The 21,592-nt window shown below is 49.5% G+C and overlaps 1 protein-coding gene across 3 annotated transcripts in view; it reads right to left on the bottom strand.

Annotated features, from left to right (window-relative positions):
- Window positions 1–1,708, bottom strand: part of tent5c (terminal nucleotidyltransferase 5C) — a 30,821-nt gene extending 29,113 nt beyond the window's left edge. Inside the window, exon 1 of one of the 3 annotated variants that reach the window (XM_038802003.1) lies at window positions 1,293–1,708. The gene's annotated coding sequence lies outside the window, so the exon portion shown is untranslated. Of the gene's footprint in view, window positions 1–33; window positions 182–1,292 lie in introns of those variants that run through there. The other 2 variants (XM_038802001.1, XM_038802002.1) reach the window with 2 other exon arrangements.
- Between the last annotated feature and the right edge of the window lie 19,884 nt (window positions 1,709–21,592).

Here is a 21,592-nt window from a genome sequence, read left to right as displayed (position 1 = left end):
CCGCGTCTCACGAGAATTAACAACAGTACAGACCTTCTTTGATACGACTGAAGATTTGAATTTTCCTCCTTTTAAAAAAAAACTGCTTGGCGCAATTGCACTCGGAATTGTGCAGGGAGAGCGGTAGTTTGAAGCAGTACCCACGGGATGGGCGATAATTATTGAGTGAGTGACAGCTTCTCGAACATGTGCATCATTCGCAATGAGCTCTGCTTCAGGTTGTAGGTATAAGGAGCTGCTCCCACCCCCCCCCCCCCCCCCCCCCCCCCAATGAGTTTATAATTAGTATTATTTGCTCTTCGGTTCTCCAGAGGATCAACTAAGTGCTCGTGCGCACACGCCCAACTTCCCTTATCACCTTCGTAGAGGAACCGAAGTAACTCCAGGATTGCTTTGATAGATTAATGATACATTCCCATATCACACGCGTCATGTACTATTTTAAACAGGGGCTCGATATGCTCACAGCCCAAGGTACGGAAAGAATCAGGGACAAACCTCGGACTTGTTCTTTATTTTGATTTCGTTGTTAATATTTTGTGGAACAATGTGTTCTTCAAAGTAAATCTGTCACCAGATGCCACTTTGCACATTCTAAATGGTTACAAATGATTAAAGGCAGCGTTTAAGTTTTAACGAATAGGCCCACAATGTGTGTATCTACACAATGCTAACGCTTAATAACTGTATACATGGGGTAATCGGCTTACTATTTCTTTTTAAGAGCGCACTGCTTCGAATCTTTTCATAAAATACGCTTTCGAACTACTTCCTACACTTTGGTATCAGCTTTGCGTATCTCGCCTTAATAAACAAGTCTTGTAGAAAATGAAACTTCCAGTTGGATAGTAGATACCAGTGGATAATATATTTACCGTTCCCAAAATGTATTAGAATTGTACAAAGAGTAAAATGACCGTTAGGCGCTGCCGCTGAATCGGTCTCATCGTCTCCTCCGAATGTCAGAACTTGGATTTTGGTTTGGGTGGGTACATTTTCTGGTAATTCTGCCAAGCTGCAAAAGGTGCTAATTCTATTTTTTTTTAAAGACAACACATGCTTTCCTAGCTGCAAAGCAATAAAATAGTTGTTAATTAACGTTACCTTATTTAAACATATCCATTATATATAGATACGGACTCTCTTATGTATAAATTAGGTGTTAGCATCCTTATCTGTCGCTGTTTAAAAATAGTATTCGCTGATTCAGCGCATGAACAGTAGCGCTGCCTGCTGTGAAATGTGACAGCTCGTAACACTGAAATGCAGCTAGATTACGCGGTGTTACTCACCCCTGCAAATAGTGCAATGGAATTGCTGACCAAACTTCTTCTTGGTGTTCAGAAAGTCGCGGCCAAAGCTTCGGAGGTGAAATAAAACATGATGTTTGTTTTAGAATTTAAAAAGTGTCCTGGGTCCAGTGGCACGTGAAGTCCTAGTCGGCTAACTTGTCAGGCTCTTTCTCCGCCTCTGCGCCTTTCGCCCACTTATAAATATGATCTGTCTCTCCGAACCGGTCTGTATAAATGGGATCACCGCTTGCAAACCTCTCCGTGATCCGTACGTAAATTTATTTCCATGGAGACGCAATCGTCAGACCTGCGGGGCTGAATGCTTCCTGTCGGTCTGAGGCTGGTGACAATGCCCCCTCTGCTGTCGGCACAAGCAAACAGCAGCGATCGGGGGCCAGCCCACTGGCTTTTAACATTCTCTCCCAACCCGTGCTTCCTCCCCATCGCCCCTGCCCTCACTCCAACCCAACATCCCTAGCAGAGCCTGGAAAGTGCTGAACAAGAGACCAGCTCTCGGTACCCCCACTCTGCACCTTGCTCTGTTGCAGCAGACCCCCCCCCCCCCCCCCCCCCCCCCCCCCCATTGTCATATTGTTAACGTTGTCCCGTTCGAGTTTGTTGTGACGTATTACCTGCAGTCTCTCTCCCCCCCCCCCCCCCTTCCATTTGTTTCCTCTTTAAAATCGACATTCGAGTTGACACTTCTTTCCCCGTCATTAAATCAATTTTGACACATTTGACCTATTCGCACAGTGTTGACGAGGCTGAAGGTTGTTAGAAATGGGCTTATTTCTCTGGGAACAAATTGATACTTTGAAAGCGGGCGACACACGCAGGATGGCTAAAACTGACTCCAAAATGAACAAATAAAGGCCGAAGATATGAAATCATTCAGCAGGTCTGGAGGCATCTGTGGACAGATAATTGCTTCATGGGATGTGAGTGTCCGATCTAGGCCAGCATTTATTGCCCAACCCTAATTGCCCCAGAGAAGATGGTGAAGAGCTGCCTTCTTGAATCACTGCAGTCCGTGTAGTGTAGGTACACCCACAGTGCTGTTAGGGAGGGAGTTCTGGGATTTTGTCAGCGAACTGAACACCAATATATTTCCAAGTCGGGGTGGTGAGTGTCTTGTGTGGGAACTTCCAGGTGGTGATGTTCCCAGGTATCTGCTGCCCTTTTATTTCTAGATGGTATTGGTCACTGTGGTGAATCATAATAGCATAATTCACACTGTTATCACACATGTTGTACCATGCCTCTGTAAGCTCGGCACACAAGCAGTTGCACGGCTCTACCCCGAGGGGGAGGTGTACTGGGAATGTACGGAAGTTTGTACTGGGCTCCACCCTTGGCTCTGCCCATGACTCCTCCCCCCACACTGGTTGTATAAAGCTTGGCATTCGGAGTCTGCCTGCCAGTTCATCTAGAGTTCATCTCGTCACGGGCAGACTCTGTTGTAAGACAATTAAAACCACTGTTCACTTCTAACCACGTGTCGCGTGAATTGATGGTCTCATCAATTTAATCGTCTGAAGAAACAGTAAGGAACGACTATGGAATCAGCGCTCAAGCCTGATCGACTGGAACTCGACCCACAGGATGCAGAGGCGAAATAAATCTTTTCACATTGGCTCCAATGTTTTACGGCCTACCTGGCTGAAGCAAGCACCACAGAAATGACGGAGGAGCAGAAACTCAGCCTACTGCACGCAAGGGTGAGCCATCGTATATCTACTCAGCTAAACTGTACTGGCTCATATACAGAGGCCCTGGCCCTACTCGACAGAATGTACGTGAGGCCTATCAATGAGGTCTACGCATGCCACGCTTTTACTACTCACTGCCAGCGCCCCACAGAATCGCTAGAAGACTTTCTAAGAGACTTAAAAGCCTTATCCCGGGACTGTAATTACCAGGCAGTAAATGCTGCTGAACATAGAGAACTTGCTGTCCGCGATGTCTTTGTTGCAGGCCTTAGATCGAATTACGTGCGCCAGCGACTGCTGGAGAAAGGGGCTCAAAATTTAGAACATACTGTTGAACTCGCTACAACTATGGAGGTCTCGTTTCGTAGCCTCACCTCGTTTCCTGCGGACTCCACGACCCCGTCATGGGCCCCCGACCAGCGACTGCCCCAGGCCTGCGCCACGTGGCCGCCCAGCCACCATGCTGCCCCAGCCTGCCACTTTTGTGGCCAGTCTCAGCACCCGCGGCAGCACTGCCCGGCCCGTAACGTGACCTGCAGCAGCTGTGGGCGAAAAGGTCACTACGCCAGAGTGTGTCTGGCAAGGAATGCCCCAGCCCCTAACCCTCCCGCGGCACAAAGCAACCGCTCTCCGCACTCGCAGGCCCCAGAATGCTGCAGCCTATATCCCGACTCCACCCCCACCCACCACATGCGATCCATGGGGGCCGCCATCTTGGACGCCATCTTCCTTGCCACCCGCCACGTGCGATCCACGGGGGTGGCCATCTTGGGCTCCATCCTCTCCAAACTCAGAAAATTTGATTGAAGACTGCAACCTCAGCGGGCACTCATCGCGGGGCCATCCCAGCGCAGCCGACCGAGCCGCCAACTACCTGCAACTCCACGCAGTCACACTGGACCAATCGCGCCCAAAACATCTCCACAACTCTGTGACAACGGTCCAAATCAACGGGTACAGTACACCGTGCCTTTTCGACTCCGGGAGCACCGAGAGCTTCGTACACCCAGATCTGGTAAGACGCTGTTCGCTCCCTGTTTTTCCTTCATGGCAAACTATCTCCCTCGCTTCGGGTTCTCACTCTGTCCACATCCAAGGACGCACCGTCACGACTCTAACGAAACAAGGCGCTAGTTACTCTAATTTTCAACTATGCGTCTTGCCTGAACTCTGCGCCCCACTCTTACTGGGACTCAATTTTCAGTACAATCTCAAGAGTCTCACCCTCAGCTTCGGCGGACCCCTACCCCCACTCACTATCTGCAGCCTAGCCACGCTGCGAATCCCCCCCCCCCCCCCCCCCCCCCCCCTCCTCTCTTTGCCAATCTCACTCCGGACTGTAAACCCGTAGCCACTCTCAGCAGGCGGTACAGCCTACAGGACAGGGTGTTCATTCGAACCGAGGTCCGGAGGCTTTTACGTGAGGGGATCATAGAGGCCAGTAACAGTCCCTGGAGAGCTCAGGTGGTGGTCGTCAAGACCGGGGAAAAATTCCGCATGGTCATAGACTATAGTCAGACTATTAATCGGTTTACGCTCCTCGACGCATACCCCCTCCCCAGGATTGCAGACATTGTAAATCAGATAGCCCAGTATCGGATTTTCTCCACGGTGGATCTGAAGTCTGCACACCACCAACTCCCAATCTGCCCGGAGGACCGCCACTTCACGGCGTTTGAGGCCGATGGCCGCCTCTTCCACTTCCTCCAGGTTCCTTTTGGCGTCACAAATGGGGTCTCGGTGTTCCAACGAGCAATGGACCGAATGGTGGACCAGTACGGGCTGCGGGCCACATTTCCGTACTTGGATAACCTCACCATCTGCGACTCTGACCAAAAGGACCACGATGCCAACCTCAATCGATTTCTTCAGGCGGCCCAGAAGCTTAATCTCACGTACAACAAGGAGAAATGCGTTTTCCACACAACCAGACTAGCCATCCTCGGCTATGTCGTGGAAAACGGAGTCCTGGGCCCCGACCCGGACCGTATAAAACATAGAACATAGAACGATACAGCGCAGTACAGGCCCTTCGGCCCTCGATGTTGCACCGACATGGAAAACATCTAAAGGCCATCTAACCTACACTATGCCCTTATCATCTATATGCTTATCCAATAAATTTTTAAATGCCCTCAATGTTGGTGAGTTCACTACTGTTGCAGGTAGGGCATTCCACGGCCTCACCACTCTTTGCGTAAAAAACCCACCTCTGACCTCTGTCCTATATCTATTACCCCTCAATTTAAGGCTATGTCCCCTCGTGCTAGCCAGCTCCATCCGCGGGAGAAGGCTCTCGCTGTCCACCCTATCTAACCCTCTGATCATTTTGTATGCCTCTATTAAGTCACCTCTTAACCTTCTTCTCTCTAACGAAAACAACCTCAAGTCCATCAGCCTTTCCTCATAAGATTTTCCCTCCATACCAGGCAACATCCTGGTAAATCTCCTCTGCACCCGTTCCAAAGCTTCCACGTCCTTCCTATAATGAGGCGACCAGAACTGTACGCAATACTCCAAATGCGGCCGTACTAGAGTTTTGTACAACTGCAACATGACCTCATGGCTCCGGAACTCAATCCCTCTACCAATAAAGGCCAACACACCATAGGCCTTCTCACAACCCTATCAACCTGGGTGGCAACTTTCAGGGATCTATGTACATGGACACCGAGATCCCTCTGCTCATCCACACTACCAAGAATTTTACCATTAGCCAAATATTCCGCATTTCTGTTATTCTTTCCAAAGTGAATCACCTCACACTTCTCCACATTAAACTCCATTTGCCACCTCTCAGCCCAGCTCTGCAGCTTATCTATGTCCCTCTGTAACCTGCAACATCCTTCCGCACTGTCTACAACTCCACCGACTTTAGTGTCGTCTGCAAATTTACTCACCCATCCTTCTGCACCCTCCTCTAGGTCATTTATAAAAATGACAAACAGCAACGGCCCCAGAACAGATCCTTGTGGTACGCCACTCGTAACTGAACTCCATTCTGAACATTTCCCATCAACTACCACTCTCTGTCTTCTTTCAACTAGCCAATTTCTGATCCACATCTCTAAATCACCCTCAATCCCCAGCCTCCGTATTTTCTGCAATAGACGACCGTGGGGAACCTTATCAAACGCTTTACTGAAATCCATATACACCACATCAACTGCTCTACCCTCGTCTACCTGTTCAGTCACCTTCTCAAAGAACTCGATAAGGTTTGTGAGGCATGACCTACCCTTCACAAAACCATGCTGACTGTCCCTAATCATATTATTTCTATCTAGATGATTATAAATCGTATCTTTTATAATCCTCTCCAAGACTTTACCCACCACAGACGTTAGGCTCACCGGCCCTATAGTTACCGGGGTTATCTCTACTCCCCTTCTTGAACAAAGGGACCACATTTGCTATCCTCCAGTCCTCTGGCACTATTCCTGTAGCCAATGATGACCTAAAAATCAAAGCCAAAGGCTCAGCAATCTCTTCCCTGGCTTCCCAGAGAATCCTAGGATAAATCCCATCCGGCCCCGGGGACTTATCTATTTTCACCTTGTCCAGAATTGCCAACACTTCTTCCCTACGCACCTCAATGCCATCTATTCTAATAGCCTGGGTCTCAGCATTCTCCTCCACAATATTATCTTTTTCTTGAGTGAATACTGACGAAAAGTATTCATTTAGTATCTCGCTTATCTCCTCAGCCTCCACACACAACTTCCCACCACTGTCCTTGACTGGCCCTACTCTTACCCTAGTCATTCTTTTATTCCTGACATACCTATAGAAAGCTTTGGGTTTTCCTTGATCCTACCTGCCAAAGACTTCTCATGTCCCCTCCTTGCTCGTCTCAGCTCTCTCTTTAGATCCTTCCTCGCTTCCTTGTAAATATCAAGCGCCCCAACTGAAACTTCACGCCTCATCTTCACATAGGCCTCCTTCTTCCTCTTAACAAGAGATTCCACTTCTTTGGTAAACCACGGTTCCCTCGCTCGACCCCTTCCTCCCTGCCTGACTGGTACGTACTTATCAAGAACATGCAATAGCTGTTCCTTGAACAAGCTCCACATATCCAGTGTGCCCAACCCTTGCAGCCTACTTCTCCAACCAACACATCCTAAGTCATGTCTAATGGCATCATAATTGCCCTTCCCCCAGCTATAACTCTTGCCCTGCGGGGTATACTTATCCCTTTCCATCACTAACGTAAAGGTCACCGAATTGTGGTCACTGTTTCCAAAGTGCTCACCTACCTCCAGATCTAACACCTGGCCTGGTTCATTACCCAAAACCAAATCCAATGTGGCCTCGCCTCTTGTTGGCCTGTCAACATATTGTGTCAGGAAACCCTCCTGCACACATTGTACAAAGAATGACCCATCTAATGTACTCGAACTATATCTTTTCCAGTCAATATTTGGAAAGTTAAAGTCTCCCATAACAACTACCCTGTTACTTTCGCTCTTTTCCAGAATCATCTTCGCTATCCTTTCCTCTACATCCCTAGAACTATTAGGTGGCCTATAGAAAACTCCCAACAGGGTGACCTCTCCTTTCCTGTTTCTAACCTCAGCCCATACTACCTCAGAAGAAGAGTCCCCATCTAGCATCCTTTCCGCCACCGTAATACTGTCCTTGACTAGCAGCGCCACACCTCCCCCTCTTTTGCCCCCTTCTCTGAGCTTACTAAAACACCTAAACCCCGGAACCTGCAACAACCATTCCTGTCCCTGCTCTATCCATGTCTCTGAAATGGCCACAACATCGAAGTCCCAGGTACCAACCCATGCTGCCAGTTCCCCTACCTTATTTCGTATACTCCTGGCATTGAAGTAGACACACTTCAAACCACCTTCCTGAACACTGGCACCCTCCTGCGAAGTCAAATCTGTGCTCCTGACCTCTATACTCTCAATCTCCCGTACCCTAAAACTACAATCCAGGTTCCCATGCCCCTGCTGAATTAGTTTAAACCCCCCCAAAGAGCACTAACAAATCTGCCCCCCAGGATATTGGTGCCCCTCAGGTTCAGATGTAGACCATCCTGTCTATAGAGGTCCCACCTTCCCCAGAAAGAGCCCCAGTTATCCAGAAATCTGAATCCCTCCCGCCTGCACCATCCCTGTAGCCACGTGTTTAATTGCTCTCTCTCCCTATTCCTCATCTCACTATCACGTGGCACGGGCAACAACCCAGAGATAACAACTCTGTTTGTTCTCGCTCTGAGCTTCCATCCTAGCTCCCTAAAGGCCTGCCTGACATCCTTGTCCCCTTTCCTACCTATGTCGTTAGTGCCAATGTGGACTACGACTTGGGGCTGCTCCCCCTCCCCCTTAAGGACCCGGAAAACACGATCCGAGACATCACGTACCCTTGCACCTGGGAGGCAACATACCAAACGTGAGTCTCTCTCGCTCCCACAAAATCTCCTATCTGTGCCCCTGACTATTGAGTCCCCAATTACTAATGTTCTACTCCTTTCCCCCTTCCCTTCTGAGCAACAGGGACAGACTCCGTGCCAGAGGCCCGTACCCCATGGCTTACCCCTGGTAAGTCGTCCCCCCCACAAGTATCCAAACGGTATACTTGTTACTCAGGGGAACGACCGCAGGGGGTCCCTGCACTGACTGCTTCTTCCCAGTCCCTCTTACAGTTACCCATCTATCTCCAGTCTTTGGTGTAACTACTTCCCTGAAGCTCCTGTCTATGACCCCCTCTGCCTCCCGAATGATCCGAAGTTCATCCAGCTCAAGCTCCAGGTCCCTAACACGGTTTTTGAGGAGCTGGAGTTGGGTGCACTTCCCACAGATGAAATCAGCAGGGACACTGACGGCGTCCCTCACCTCAAACATTCTGCAGGAGGAGCATTGTACTGCCTTCCCTGACATCACCTCTAGATTTAAAAAAAAAAACAAGAAAAAGAAAAAGAAAGGAAGAGCTTACCTGATATTACCTCAAACCCTGCTCCCGCTCAAAGGTAAGCAAATTTAAAGGCACTCACTCACCTTCACGACAGGCCCCTGCTCCCGCTTCCCAACCACCGTGGGGTGGGGGGGTTGGTTAGAGGAGGAGGTAGGGTGGGAAACACTCACGAAGTGTTTCGGGTTTAACTGTCACTTGCCAACAGCCTCTCCACAAACCACCTTCAACTTAGGCTGACCGCACTGCACGTATGCAAATTTCCCCAGAACAGCTGATCAGTAGCTCTGCTCTGCTGCCCTCTGCTGGATGATTGCCTTCACTCAAACTCCTCGGGTCCCCTTCGCAGATTCACCTTCAACTTAGGCTGACCGCACTGCACGTATGCAAATTTCCCCAGAACAGCTGATCAGTAGCTCTGCTCTGCTGCCCTCTGCTGGATGCGCCCCCTCTTAGAACTCCCTCTCCCTCATTGTCGCAGGGCCTTCAAAGGGTGCCTGGGGTTCTTTTCATATTATGCCCAGTGGGTCCCTCAATATGCAGACAAAGCCCGCCCACTCTTTAAGGCCACACTTTTTCCCCTGTCAGCTGAGGCCCGTCAGGCCTTCAACTGCATCAAGGAGGACATCGCCAAAGCGGCCATGCGGGCGGTGGATGAATCCGTCCCTTTCCAGGTTGAGAGCGATGCCTCAGAGGTAGCTCTTGCAGCCACACTAAATCAGGCAGGGAGACCAGTCGCATTTTTCTCCCGAACCCTCTCCGCTTCGGAACTTCGACACTCCTCGGTCGAAAAGGAAGCACAAGCCATTGTGGAGGCTATTCGTCACTGGAGGCACTACCTCACAGGTAGAAGGTTCACCCTCATCACCGACCAAAGATCGGTTGCCTTCATGTTTGACAACTCGCAAAGGGGCAAAATTAAAAATGATAAAATTCTGAGGTGGAGGATCGAGCTCTCCACCTACAAATACGATATTATGTATCGACCGGGGAAGCTCAACGAGCCCCCAGATGCCCTGTCCTGCGGCACGTGCACCAGCATGCAGAGCGACCGCTTAAAAGCCATCCACAATGACCTCTGCCACCCGGGGGTCACCCGTCTCGCCCACTACATTAAAGCCCAAAATCTGCCTTTCTCTACCGAGGAGGTAAAAGCCGTCGCCAGGGATTGCCCGATCTGCTCGGAGTGCAAACCGCACTTCTACAGACCAGACAGGGCCCACCTGATCAAGGCTTCTAGGCCCTTTGAACGCCTCGCTATCGATTTCAAAGGGCCACTCCCCTCGACTAACCGGAATGTGTACTTCCTAAATGTCATCGACAAGTTCTCCCGATTCCCTTTTGCTATCCCGTGCCCCGACATGACCTCCCACACAGTCATCAGAGCCCTGCACAGTATCTTCACCCTGTTCGGTTTCCCCAGCTATGTACACAACGACCGGGGTTCATCCTTCATGAGCGACGAGCTGCGTCAGTACCTGCTCGACAAGGGCATCGCCTCGAGCAGGACTACCAGCTACAACCCCAGGGGGAACGGGCAGGTGGAGAGGGAGAATGCGACGGTCTGGAAGACCGTCCTACTGACCCTCCAGTCCAGGAATCTCCCGATTTCCCGTTGGCAAGAAGTCCTCCCAGACGCGCGCCACCAATCAGACCCCTCACGAACGGCTCTTTATATTTCCCAGGGGTACTACCACGGGGGTTTCCCTCCCGGCATGGTTGAAGACACCGGGCCCAGTGCTCCTCAGGATCATACCCCACCACTACCACCGCCGAGGTACCCCTCACGCTACATCCCACCCAACTCGCAGCGCCCCACGCCCCCGTGCCTACCAGGTCAGGTGAACACCATGATATACTTTGGAGTTTTCTAAACCCTGGCCCATAACAATTTGAACATGAACTGCTTCAGTATCTGATAAGTCACAAATGGTGCTGAGCATTGTGCAATCATCAGCAAACATCCCACTTCTAATCTTATGATGGAAGGAAGATCATGATTGAAGCAGTTGAAGATGGTTGGGTGAGTGCATTACCCTGAGGAACTCCTGCAGTGATATCCTGGAACTTAGATGATTGACCTCGAACAACCAGAACCATCTTCCTTCTTGTCAGATATGACTCCAACTAGAAGAGCATTTTCCCCTGTTTCCCACAGACTCCAGATTTGCCAGGGCTCCTTGATGTCATACTTGATTAAAAGCTGCCTTAATGTCAAAAGCGGGACTTGAAAGGTGCTATCAAAGGTGCCTTGGTAAGTTGCTACATTGCATCCTGTAGATGGCATACTTTGCTGCCATTGGTATTCGTAGTGGAGAGAGTGAATATTTAAGGCAGGTGATTGGATGTCAATCAAGCCTGGTCTTGGATGATGTCGAGCTTCTTGAGATCTGCACTGGAGTTCTGCTTTGTTCGAATTTGGTGACAAGGGAATTCAAGGGTTGATTTCTATCTAAAGTCTAGTCTAGTCTTTAATTTGGCAATTAACTAAAAGTTGTTTGGGTTGGAAGAAGAAAGACGAACAGCAGCCTTGGTAAGTGTGACCTGGAAGTTGTGGAGGCAGAGTCCTTGAACGTTTTCAAGATGGAGATTGATAAACTATTATCTCCTGGAGCAGAGACAGCCGGACCCCAGGAATCTCTAGAGCAGTGTTTTTCAAACTATTTTCCCTGGGATCCAGTTTTACCAACCGGCGGACCTTCAGGACCCATGCTGGTTGACGTTTGCAAGACATGCCGGCTGACGAAAGTGACCCACGCTGGCCAACTTTCGCGACACGCTATTATTGCTTACTTTTAATGCGACAGGTGAGCCTGTTTGGTCTTCACAATCTCATGTTTCACCATTTAAAGTCACATTTCTGCCAAGGACTTCAGCTGACGATCAAATTCTTGTTGCATGCTTGCCCTCGAACTCGCCAAGCTGAGTCTTCAAATGCCTTTGAAGATTTGAGGGTTTTAAACTTCATGTGTCAGTACTTCCCTGCATATAACACACATGGGCTTTGCATCCTGATTTCCATTGGCACAAGTAAAGCCATGCCTCAAGAAATCATCTTATATACTGTTTTTTTTCCCTATTTCAGTTTCTCCTTAATTGTTTGTTCACCAGAGGCCCTGGAGCTCGGGTTGCAGTTCACACCAGCACTGCTTTGTCCTACCGTGGACTCTCCCAAGAAGCTCTTTCCAGCAGATTTAGTTGAGATCCTTGTCTGTTTGTTACTTTCTTGCTGGCAGCTACAAAATGGGGGAATCTACCTCTTATGATTTTGCACCCAAAGCATTGATGTGCCAGACCCGTGACCTTCTCTCTGCCGCTGCCTCTTGCAGAAAGACTCATTGGTCATATTTAAAGGCCGGACGTGGCCAGCCTTCTTTTGTTTAAACATTGAAACTTTATTTCTAAGATGTAATTTTTCCAAATTTATGACTTTTTACTGCTAAAAATCAAAACAACCAGTTGAACTTGTGCATCCTTACATTTACACACAAACTTTGTTGTATATATATATATTAACATTTCTTTAGAAATTTAACCAATTATAGAAAAAAGTACAATATTGTTTTTACTTTACAAACTCCGACTTCAGGGGAGATGAAGTAACTTGTCAAACACACACAATGTCACACTATTTCTTACTGGTTCCACTGCATTGCACTATCCAAACATCCAAGCAAGACATCTCCTGCTCCATTCTCACCAAAAGCTTTGACTTCCTAGTTTCCAGAGAGTGTCAACACAAAGTAATGACTGTAGGTTTCTTCCAGTATTCACATATGTCAGCCTTATTTCCTGGCCTTGGTTAATCAGTATTCCGAGAAAACTGGCCTGGCTTCCTCTCACTGAACCCAGACCACTTCCCGACCTGTACTTACTGTTGTGGTAGTGCAAATGGACATTGTTCTGGCCATTGAACGGATTGACCAAGTAGCCGTAGGTTGCATACTGCCGATCGGTGGAGGGGGACAAGCCCAGCAGCGCGCAAAGGATGAGCAATAGAGCAGAGCTCCAAGCTGGGGCCACCACTGTCAGCATCGTGTTCACGTGGAGGCCCGTCAGCTCATTTCCCCCCCCCCCCCCCCACCACTCTGCGCGTGGTGCCCAGCCTCGTGCCGCCCGCACCCTCAACCAATCGGGTACTGCCCACAGCCAGCATTCTTAAAAAATGGTCTGGGCAGTTGGGAACTTCTTCCTGCGATTGGGAACATCACAACTCATCGATCCACGATTCTCCCGACACCCACCTGACCCTGAATTTGAAAACCCCTGGTCTAGAGTAAAACTCCAGTGTTTTTACACTGGCTGGAGATATAGTCCCATTTTGTGAGAATCTAGCCCAGTAGGGGGAATAAGAAAAGTGATAGGCATAGAAATCAAAGATATCTGATTTGGTTTTGTCACGTGTACCAAAGTACAGTCAAAAGTACTGTCCTGGGTTCTGTCCAGACAGATCGTTCCATACATGAGAAAACATAGGACATGTACATAAATACACAGGGCGCGATTCTCCGCTCCCCAGGCCAGGTGGGAGAATCGCGGGAGGGCCGCTCTGGCACCCCCCGTGATTCTCCCACCACCACCCCCCCAAAATGGCGTGTCGCAAAATGCGACACGCCGCTCGGAGAATCGCCGGTTGTCGTTTTTCACGGCGACCGCCGATTCTCCGGCCCGGATGGGCCGAGCGGCCTGACGATCCCGACCTGTTCACGCCGGCGGCAACCACACCTGGTCGCTGCTGGCGTGAACAGCGCGCGACAGGTAAATGTGGGGCCTGTGGGGGGCGGAGGGAGGATCGAGCACCACGGACGTGCTCGGGTGGGGACTGGCCCGCGATCGGTGCCCACCGATCGTCGGGCCGGCGTCTCTAAGAGATGCACTCTTTCCCCTCCGCCGCCCCGCAAGATCAAGCCGCCACATCTTGTGGGGCAGCGGAGGGGAAGACGGCAACCGCGCATGCGTGGGTTGGCGCCGGCCAACCTGCGCATGCGCGGCTGACGTCACTTAGGCGCCGCCAGCCACGTCATTCTCGGCGCGCCACCTTGACGCAAGCGTCAAGGCACGGTGGCCGAGTTTGTCCCAATGCCACACCTAGCCCCCCCCCCCCCCCCCCCCCCCCCCCCGGGAGGGGAATGGGGGAAAGGAGCGGCCTCCGACGCTAGCGTGAAACACTCCGGATTTCACGCCGGCATCGGCCATTGCGGAGAATTTCACCCACAATGTAGATACATAAGCATCATGTGAGTATGCAGCGTGCAGTATTATTCAGTAGAGAAGAAGTGTAAAGAGATCAGTTTAGTCCATAAGAGGGTCATTCTGGAGTCTGGTAATATTGGGGAAGAAGCTGCTTTTTGAATCTGTTCGTGCGTGTTCTCAGACTTTTTGCATCTCCTGCCCGATGGAAGAGGTTGGAAGAGAGAGTAATCTGGGTGGGAGGGGTCTTTGATTATGCTGCCTGCTTTCCCAAGTCAATGGTTGGGAGCCGGGTTCGCATGATGGACTGGGCTGTGTTCACGACTCTAGTTTCTTGCGGTCTTAGGCCGAGCAGTTGACATGTCATGCTGAGATACAGCCAGATAGGATGCTTTCTATTGTGCATCTGTAAAAATTGGAAAGAGTCACTGTGGACATGCCGAATTTCCTTAGTTTCCTGAGAAAGTGTAGGCGCTGTTGTGCTTCCTTGCCCAGTATTCAGAACTATCGTGGAGGAGGTGTTTTTGTTTATCCTTACTGTTTATGGTCTATGCAGGAAGTCGACCGCCAGAATAATACAGGGCCACAGTGAAAAATAATAGTAATGGAACAAGTAATGTTAAAAAGACAAGCCTGAAGGTTTTGTGCCGTAATGCGTGGAGCATTCACAATAAAGTGTATGAATTAATCGCACAAGTAGATGTAAACAGATATGATGTAGTCGGAATTATGGAGACATGACTGCAGGGTGACCAGGAATAGGAACTGAACATCCAGGGATAAGGAAGGACAGACAAAAAGGAAAATGACGTGGGGTGGCATTGCAGATTAAAGAGAAAATGAACACAATAAGGGACAAAATGTTGGTGGGGACTGTATATACCCCAAACTGTAGTGGTGATGTTGGGACTGACATTAAATAAGAAATTACAGACACGTGGAGCGTGATTCTCTGAAACCCCCCCCCCCCCCCCCCCCCCCCCGGGCCGGGTCGGAGAATCGCTGGGGGTCGGTGTGAATCCCAAAAATTGGCCCGGCGTGAATCGCGCTGCTCGCCTCGTAGAACGGCGGGGACCGGCACGACTCAATAGGCCCCGTGGCTGCCCGAATTCTCCGGCGCGCAGTGGGCCGAAGTCCCGCCCGTTTTTTGCCAGTCCCGCAGGCGTAAATTGGAGTAGGTCCCTTACCGGCGGGACCTGGCGGCGCGGGCGGCCTCCGGGGTTCTTGGGGGGGGGGGCGCGGGGCGATCTGGCCCTGGGAGGTGCCCCCACGGTGGCCTGGCCTGCGATCGGGGCGCACCGATCCACTGGAGGGCCTGTGCCGTGGGGGCACTCTATTGTTCCGAACCGGCAGCTGTAGCAGTCCGCCATTGCCTGTGCGGAAATGAAGCCCTCTGCGCATGTGCGGGGATAACGCCAGCACACACTGGCGCTCTCGCGCATGCGCCAACTCGTGCCGGTCGGCGGAGGTCCTTCGCCGCCGGTTGGCGTGGCGCCAAGCCCCTTTCCCGCTGGTCGGCGGGGCGCAAACCACTCGGGGGCAGGCCTAGCCCCTGAAGATGCGGAGGATTTCGCACCTTTGGGGTAGCCCGACGCCAGAATGGTTCACGCCACTCCGTCCCGCCGGAGTTGCCCACCCCCCCGATTACGGCAGAATCCCGCCCGTGTAATTAAAAGAGCATGTGTAGCTATGGGTGAATTTAATCTAATATAGATTGGGAAAATCAAATTGGTAATAATGCCATAGAGGAGGAATCCCTGGAATGTATACGGGATGGATTTCGGGACCAATGCGTTGAACCTGTAATGTTCTTTGATTGAGCTGATGTTGAATCTTGATATTGTAGTGTGAACAAAGAACAGACTTTGTTTTATCAACAAGGTCCTCTGCCAGAAAACTAGTAAGACAAGTTAGTGAGACACGACCTCCCCTTCACAAAACCATGCTGCCTCTCACTAATACGTCCATTTGCTTCCAAATGGGAGTAGATCATGTCTCAAAGAATTCTCTCTAGTAATTTCCCTACCACTGACGTAAGGCTCACCGGCCTGTAGTTCCCTGGATTATCTCTATGAATTTAGAGCTTTTATTAGTACTTGGAACTGTGATGTTGTTGCCATTACAGAGACTGTGTTGAAGCAAGGACGGGATTGGCAGCTAAACACTCCAGGATTTAGATGTTTCAGGTGGGATTGAGGGGGATGTAAAAGTGGTGGAGGAGTTGCGCTACTGGTTAGGGAGAATATCACAACTGTTCTGCGGGAGGACACCTCAGAGGGCAGCAAGGCTAATAAGAATGGTGCAGTCACAATGTTTGGGGTTTACTATAGGCCACCCAACAGCCAGCGGGAGATAGAGAAGCAGATAGGTGTGAGTTTGGGTCAAGTTAGAATCAGAGATTGATGGGAAATGGAATGAGAGTTTGGTCAAGTTAAAAATCAGAGCTTGATGGGAAATGGAATGTCAAGTTTGTGCAAAATGTGTACGTGCATTCTGAAATGAATCGCTTCAGTGAGAAGGCGTTATCACGGCCTTGGCTGTCTGGAAAGCCTGTGAACTATCCATGAGAGTCTGTAACTGTTTGTGAGAACTTCACTCCTCAGGACTTTTGATGAAGAATAGCTATACTATGAAACTTGTGAACTAACTGTATTACTAATGATGGGAATAAATAATTACATGAAGGAAGGGTTTAATGAGCTAATTGTATGACTAATGATTGAAAGGCTTGAGGGGTTTTGTAATAATATATAGTCAACTGTAACTAAGAAAAAATTGCTTTTTCACTTGCTGTAACTCAGTTACACTTGTGCAGCAGCCCCGCGGTAAATAAAAGGTTCTTTGAAGTTATCTGGTGTTCGACTGATGATTACCTCCAGACTGAAAATTTTGAATTATCAGGGCAGCAAGGCTAATAAGAATGGTGCAGTCACAATGTTTGGGGTTTACTACAGGCCACCCAACAGCCATCGGGAGATAGAGGAGCAGATAGGTAGGCAGATTTCGGAAAGGAGTAAAAGCAACAGGGTTGTTGTGATGAGAGACTTTAACTTTCCCAATATTGACTGGGACTCACTTAGTGCTAGGGGTTTGGACGGGGCAGAGTTTGTAAGGAGCATCCAGAAGGGCTTCTTAAAACAATATATAGATAGTCCAACTAGGGAAGGGGCTGTACTGGACCTGGTATTGGGGAATAAGGTCCCAGGTTCGATTCCGGCTCTGGGTCACTGTTCGTGTGGAGTTTGCACATTCTCCCCATGTCTGTGTGAGTTTCGTCCCCACAACCCAAAAGATGTGCAGGTTAGGTGGATTGGCCATGCTAAATTGCCTTATTTGGAAAAAAATGAATTGGATACTCTAAATTTAGATTTTTTTAAAAAAGGTAGCACGGATAATCCAGAGAACTACAGGCCGGTGAGCCTTGCGTCAGTGGTAGGGAAATTATTGGAGAGAATTCTTCGAGACAGGATTTACTCCCATCTGGAAGCAAATGGACATATTAGCGAGAGGCAGCACGGTTTTGCGAAGGGGAGGTCTTGTCTCACTAACTTGATAGTTTTTCGAGGAGGTCACAATGATTATTGATGCAGGTAGGGCAGTGGATGTTGTCTATATGGACTTCAGTAAGGCGTTTGACAAGGTCCCTCATGGCAGACTGGTACAAAAGGTGAAGTCACACAGGATCAGGGGTGAGCTGGCAAGATGGATATAGAAATCAAGGTCATAGAAGGCAGAGAGTAGCAATGGAAGGGTGCTTTTCTGATTGGAGGGCTGTGACTAGTGGTGTTCCGCAGGGATCAGTGCTGGGACCTTTGCTGTTCGTAGTATATTTCAGTGATTTGGAGGAAAATGTAACTGATCTGATTAGTAAGTTTGCAGACGACACAAAGGTTGATGGAATTGCGGATAGCGATGAGGACTGTCAGAGGATACAGCAGGATTTAGATCATTTGGAGACTCGGGCGGAGAACTGGCAGATGGAGTTTAATTTGGACAAATGTGAGGTAATGCATTTTGGGGTCTAATGCAGGTAAGGAATATTTAGTGAATGGTAGAACCCTCAAGAGTATTAACAGTCAGAGAGATCTAGGTGTACAGGTCCACAGGTCACTGAAAGGGGCAACACAGGTGGAGAAGGTAGTCAATAAGGTATATGTCATGCTTGCCTTCATTGGCCAGGACATTGAGTATGCTAACCACCATTGAGCATGGTGGTTAGCATAAATGCTTCACAGCTCCAGGGTCCCAGGTTCGATTCCCGGCTGGGTCACTGTCTGTGCGGAGTCTGCACGTCCTCCCCGTGTGTGCGTGGGTTTCCTCCGGGTGCTCCGGTTTCCTCCCACAGTCCAAAGATGTGCGGATTAGGTGGATTGGCCATGCTAAATTGCCCGTAGTGTCGTAAAAAAAAAGTAAGGTTAAGGGGGGGGGGTTGTTGGGTTACGGGTATAGGGTGGATACGTGGGTTTGAGTAGGGTGATCATTGCTCGGCACAACATCGAGGGCCGAAGGGCCTGTTCTGTGCTGTACTGTTCTAAAAAAAAAAATTGGCAAGTCATGTTGCAGCTGTATAGAACCTTAGTTAGGCCACGCTCGAAGTATAAGTGTTCAATTCTGGTCGCCACACTATCAGAAGGATGTGGAGGATTTAGAGAGGGTGCAGAAGAGATTAACCAGGATGTTGCCTGGTATGGAGGGCATTAGCTATGAGGAGAGGTTGAATAAACGCGGTTTGTTCTCACTGGAACGACAGAGGTTGAGGGGCGACCTGATCGAGGTCTACAAAATTATGAGTGGCATAGACGGAGTGGATAGTCAGAGACATTTTCCCAGGGTAGAGGGGTCAATTACTAGGGAGCATGGGTTTAAGGTGCGAGGGGCAAGGTTGAGAGGAGATGTACGAGGCAAGTTTTTTTTTTACACAGAGGGTAGTGGGTGCCTGGAACTCGCTGTCGGAGGAGGTGGTGGAAGAAGGGATAATATTGCCATTTCAGGGGCATCTTGACAAATACATGAATAGGATGGGAATAAAGGGATACGGACCCCGGCAGTGTAGAAGATTTTAGCTTAGATGGTGATGCACAATCAATGGACACGAAACGTAGGTGAAGTCCAAAACGAAAGGCTTTAATTAGCAAGAAGTGAGCCCGGCAGCAGACGTACAGGAAATGGCTTGGCTGCCGGGGTACACGGGTTCTTATACCCCGCCTCGGAGGCGGAGGTACTTTCCTCTTAGCCAATAGGGATAAGAGGCACACGATACCTGGGCCAATGGGCAGCGAGTCCTCTACACCAATGGCAGCTCACACTCCCAGGTACCCTAATACCCTTAGTCATACTACCACAGATGGGCAGCATGGTCGGGGGATCCTTGGATGGCCGAAGGGCCTGTTCCTGTGCTGTACTTTCCTTTTGTTCTTTCTTCTTTGGGTAGAGTTCTCTCTTTGCTGAGACACCCAGAAAAAAACAAAGCTAAGAAATGTTTGAGCAGAAATTTGTCGACCGAGTCTGAAGCCTCTCCGGGCGTAATGGGTAGAGAGATGGCAGAGCCAACTTCTCTCTCTCTCTCTCTCTCTCTCTCTCCATCCACTCCAGTAACGGACGAGGTTGTCACTAGTATTTTGGCAAAAGAGTTCGAGAAACACAGGCAAATCATGTTAGAGGATCATAATAGATTAATTGAAGAGGCCTTGGCCCCCATTCGTGTGGTTCTGGAAAAAACTAGTAAGACCGTCAAAGTCCATGGAGTCATGATTAAGAGCATGGAGACAACTTTATCGGACCAGTGATCAGATTGCCGCGCTGGAGGCCAATCTGACTTCCGGGGGCTGAATCCAATAAGTTGCTAGAGCCAAGCTGTATGGCCTTGGAAAAAGAGGCAGAACATCCAGATTGTGGGGTTTCCAGAGGGAATCGAGAGCCATATCCCCACGGAATCTTTTTCGGACATGTTCCTCAAAATGGTGGATGAGGGTGGATTCACAACCCCGTCTGAATTAGACCGGGTCCGTCCCTCACTTTGACTGAAACCTCATTCTGAAGATACAATAGATTCCACAGCTTAAAAGAAAAAGACATGATTCTGTGATGTGCAAGGGAACACTACGATTTGAAGTGGGCAGGCAACTCCATCAGGACATGAGCATGGAGTTGGCTTTTAAGTATGGTCACTGATGCACAATCAATGGACACGAAACGTAGATGAAATCCGAACGATGGGCTTTAATGCACAAGAAGTGTACCCGGCAGCAGACGTACAGAAGAAAGGCCGACTGCCGGGAAGCATGGGTTCTTATATCCCGCCTCGTAGGCGGAGCTACCTACCTCTCAGCCAATCGGCTGAGAGGCACATGACTTACCCGGGCCAATGGGCAGCGAGTCTTCTGCACCAATAGCAGCTCACTTCCAGGTACCGTAATACCCCTAGTCATACTACCACAGTTACATTAATTGTTGTTGCCATTTTTTGAGAGGAGGAGAGGGTAGTCTGCTGACGGTGTCTGTTGGTTTTCCTTTGTCCAGCCTTCTGATTTGGCTTGGAGGCCTTCTTGGGTGGATCTTTTTGCTTTACCTTTTCAGTGTCCCTTGGTTGATCTCTCTTGAGGGAATGGCTGACTCCAAATTAAGGGGTGGTGGGCGACCTCCAATCTGTTTGGTTGCCTGGAATGTCTGAATGGTCCAGTAAAAAGTTCAAGGACATTCGCCCATCTCAAGAGCTTAAACTCCGATGTTGTTTTCTTGCAGGAGATCCACTTGCGTGTCAGGGATCATCCAAACTGTGCAAGGGATGGACTGGGCAAGGTTTTAATTCCGGTTTCGATGGCAGTGATTTTAGTTAACAAAGGAGTAGTTTCCTCCTCTCAGATTATAGGTGACCCCAATGGTCAATGTTATTGTTTGAGGCTCCCTGTTGAACATCTTGGTAGGTATGGTCACCGCTTATGCCCCCAACTGGGTTGATGCAAATTTTATTAATTAATTCCCTGCTACCCGCTCCCCCCCCCCCCCCCCCCCCCCCCCCCCCCCCCCCCCCACCCCCTTCGGTGGTGGTGGCCGAGTACTCCGCAAGTGTTATTTTGGACCGTGTCCTGCACTTTATTGATTTGTTGCTAGAGTCCGGCCCTATCAATCCTGGAGATTAGATACTACATTGTCAGCTGATATTTGAGTGTGTATCCACCTCCATAGACTATATAAAATCTAACGGGTCAAATTCAATCTCACCTTCCATGCTGTCGGAGGCTCATAAGGCAGTCCTGAGGGTGTGGGCAAGAGTTATCTCTTACAGAGCATAGAGGTTAAAGGCAACAAAGTTGGAGTGGCAGAGGCAGATGGATTCCGTTCTAGAGGTGGATTATCAGTACTCGGTTGATCCTACTCCAGAGCAGTTGGGAATTTGAGTTGTTGTCTACTAGCAGGGAGGTACACCAACCAGTTGCAATGCTCCAGGGGCACGTTTTATGAGTATGGAGTGAAGGCCAG

Source organism: Scyliorhinus canicula, chromosome 7 (genome assembly GCF_902713615.1).
Source record: "Scyliorhinus canicula chromosome 7, sScyCan1.1, whole genome shotgun sequence".
In the NCBI taxonomy this organism is placed as follows: Eukaryota; Metazoa; Chordata; class Chondrichthyes; order Carcharhiniformes; family Scyliorhinidae; genus Scyliorhinus; species Scyliorhinus canicula.
This window is presented reverse-complemented; position numbering and strand designations above follow the sequence as displayed.